The 3225-nt window shown below is 29.6% G+C and overlaps 1 long non-coding RNA gene across 1 annotated transcript; it reads right to left on the bottom strand.

The window, feature by feature from the left end:
• Positions 1-932: 932 nt before the first annotated feature.
• Positions 933-1872, bottom strand: LOC112685257. Its single transcript, XR_003148773.1, has 2 exons — positions 1529-1872; positions 933-1447 (listed from the first exon to the last, which is right to left on the bottom strand). It is a non-coding gene; the product is annotated as an uncharacterized LOC112685257 (long non-coding RNA).
• Positions 1873-3225: the final 1353 nt, after the last annotated feature.

The raw sequence follows: 3225 nt of genomic DNA, 5'->3' as shown, positions 1-3225 counted from the left end.
ATTAAATGCCTTTTTAGTTTCTTATCCTATATAATAAAATAAATATTCTTGACATGAAGTACTAATTACTTTCAACTAATTGAATGTTAAATTTTAACTAATTTCATGTATTAAGATACTTAAAGTACTAAGATAATTATAAATAATTTGAATTATCCATATCAGAAGGAAAAAAAACTGATGAAAATTATGGTTTTTTTTTTTTTATACGCTGGTAAAATAATCGTATTTTTATGTACAATAGTAACATATCTATTGTGCATTATACAAAAGGCTAAATTATCTTATGTAGGTAACGTTACGAGGGCATGTTTCAAATCAATTATAGTCGTTGAAAAATCATTATTTCATTTCAAAACTTTTTCTATGTTTTTCAAAATTCAATATTACTATAATCGTACATTCAATATATAATATTTACGTCACTGAAACATAATTTATTGAAAATGTATATTATTTTATCTTAAAATATGTTCAAATATGCAAAAAAAAAATTTTTTTGCCATTCATTTACACGTTATATGATTTGTAAAAATTTCGAGCTACCGTCCAACTGTATAATATCAAAAAACAAAAGAAATAATAATATGAGAAAGAATAAAATTTTGACCTATTTTTATACCTAAAGACTTAATTTATATGTTTTTACATATCATTACTGGGTCTATGCAGTCTTATGAGAGTAAAAAAATGTAGACGATTCGTTAAATTCTGAATTCAGAGAAAAAAGTTTTTTTCCATATTTGAGAATATTTCATAGATTAGAGAATATTTAGTCCATTTAGCATATTTTAAAATATATTACTTTGGTGTCATCGTGGGAGATTGTACAAACTATTATCTGTAAACTAACCAATATACCTAGTGAAAAGGATAACATAATAAAAACTAAAGTGTCTCAATTATGTCAAAAAAATAAAGGTTACCAAAAGTCAGTAAATGTTGGGATCATTTTATGTGGAAACAATAAAGATTTCAAAGAATATTTTACACTTAGTGTAGTGTTGCTAACATGAAGTTTGCACCTAAACATCTGTTCGTTACAATAACGCGACAACACTGACCAAGGTAGCCTAGACGTATGCTCGGAAGGCCATCGCGGCGAGCCAGCAGCGTTCGCTACGGCTGATCGCCATAGTTAGCCGGGTCACCGGTGGTCGGTAGAAGGGCTACGTCAACGACACTGTGGTCTAGACGTTCGACCGACGATGTCCCGTTCCAGCCGAACCGGCCATTGGTGAACGGGTTTCTTCCGTATCCGCCACGGCGTGGAGTCCGTCAGGAAGAGCTTTTGAAGACGCGCGACCGCCGGGGCTACACTTGACTGTGCCTTGACGACTGGTGACCAGTTCGGCACGTCCATATGGACCCTGTGTCGTGCTAAAGATGTTCATGGATCAACCGTCATTCAGTTAATCAGTCCTCGCAGAAGATCTGAAGTCTCCATCTAACAAACGTACAACATAGCAAATTTGCGTTCAGTAGCTCAAATGTAGTGATGTTAGCTTTGATATTAGAGTTAACTTACCTATAGTCAAACTTTTAGGGAGATACGTGTTTTAAAAGTCGGTTTTTTCGATACTTTAGTTTTTAAATGAGTTATGATTAGGTACAATATTAAAATTTATGAAAACTCATAATTGCTTAAAAATCAAAATATCGGAATAAACCGACTAACTAAACACAAATAATATTCTTCCCATAAAGTATTATTATTGGCCAGTTCACTCTACTATTAAAGCTAATATCACTACATTTGAATTACTGAACATAAATTTGTTATGTTGTACGTTTGTCAGACGGAGATAACACATGTGGGTGTGGTGTGCTCTTATCTAACCCGCGGCTGTTTTAAGTTAAAACTAATATTCAACTAATCGACATCTGAATATGTGTAAAGTACACATTTTATTGTGTGAAATAAATTTACGAATTTAATTAATCGAATGTAATTTGTTTTTGTTAGACGTGAGATGGCACAATTCCATTGTTAATTAATATACAATTGTTCGGGATTATAGTTTTTAACGGGTGACTTTTTTTTATCTGTTGACAGTTCGATATAGTTTTACCAAATAGTAATAATATTATCTTATCTACTGCCAACGGCATGTCAAGTACGATTCGTTTTGCGCGTTGTAATTTATGTTGTCGAATATAAATCGCATCGAGCCTGTGCTCAAAGCCACACTACACACGATCCGACTTTAATTTCAATGTTGTTATTGGTCTGTGATAAAGAAACTAACGTTGTATACGAATCGTATAAAGTATATTAAAAACTTGCAACTGTGATTATAAAATAGTTGATGGGAGAACAATCCGAACTGAGGAACTTCGAAAAAAATCCGTAATCATAATTTTGTTATGAATTGGTAATTCAACCGGTGCATAGTTTTTCTTATGAGTATCTAATAATACTGTAGTAATATTATATTAAATATTAAGAAGGTAATGTACTACACGGTTAATAACATGTACTCTGCACATACAGTGTCAACTGAGTTAATAAATACGTAAATATAGTTTTATTATTATAATAGTTATCCATTTAGATAATTTGATTTTCTCTTTACAAATATGCTCTTTTCCCAATTATCGTCAATATAAATTATCGTTTGGTTTTTGCGACAAGCAAGTCCAGTATTATATTATGCATAAATACATACTTATTAAACCAGCCTAATTAAAAACCTTATTTAATGACAAAAATTCTTATTTAGAAATAATTATGTTATTTTTAAAAAGTTAAAAAATGTCATTATTTTTACTATTAATTTTTTTTTTTTAACCTAAGTTTATTGACTATTTTACACTATTATTATTAGGAACATAACCTAATAGCACGCTCATTACGCGTGGGAATATATATATATCAGATAATTTAAATAAAAAATATTTCAATAAAATATACTTCTCAAATGTTTTTAAAATGAAACTTGAACAATTCAGTTCATATTTTATCCTTTTAAAAACAAACCATATGCTATCTCATTTGACCTTTATTTAAATTACACTTCATAAAAACTATAATAATTATATATAAAGTATAATGTGAAGTTTAAATAATAAGTCATGGTACCTTATTAAAAATTATTATTTACAAATTACTCGATTCAAACTAACAGCAATGGGTGATAACGGAGGAAAAGGAGAAAAGATTATAACAAATCAATCATAGTGACTAGTGAGTGTGTATTATATATTATATATATATATATATTT

The sequence above is a fragment of the Sipha flava genome, unplaced genomic scaffold (assembly GCF_003268045.1).
Source record: "Sipha flava isolate LNK unplaced genomic scaffold, YSA_version1 271_pilon_pilon, whole genome shotgun sequence".
NCBI classification, from domain to species: domain Eukaryota; kingdom Metazoa; phylum Arthropoda; class Insecta; order Hemiptera; family Aphididae; genus Sipha; species Sipha flava.
This window is presented reverse-complemented; position numbering and strand designations above follow the sequence as displayed.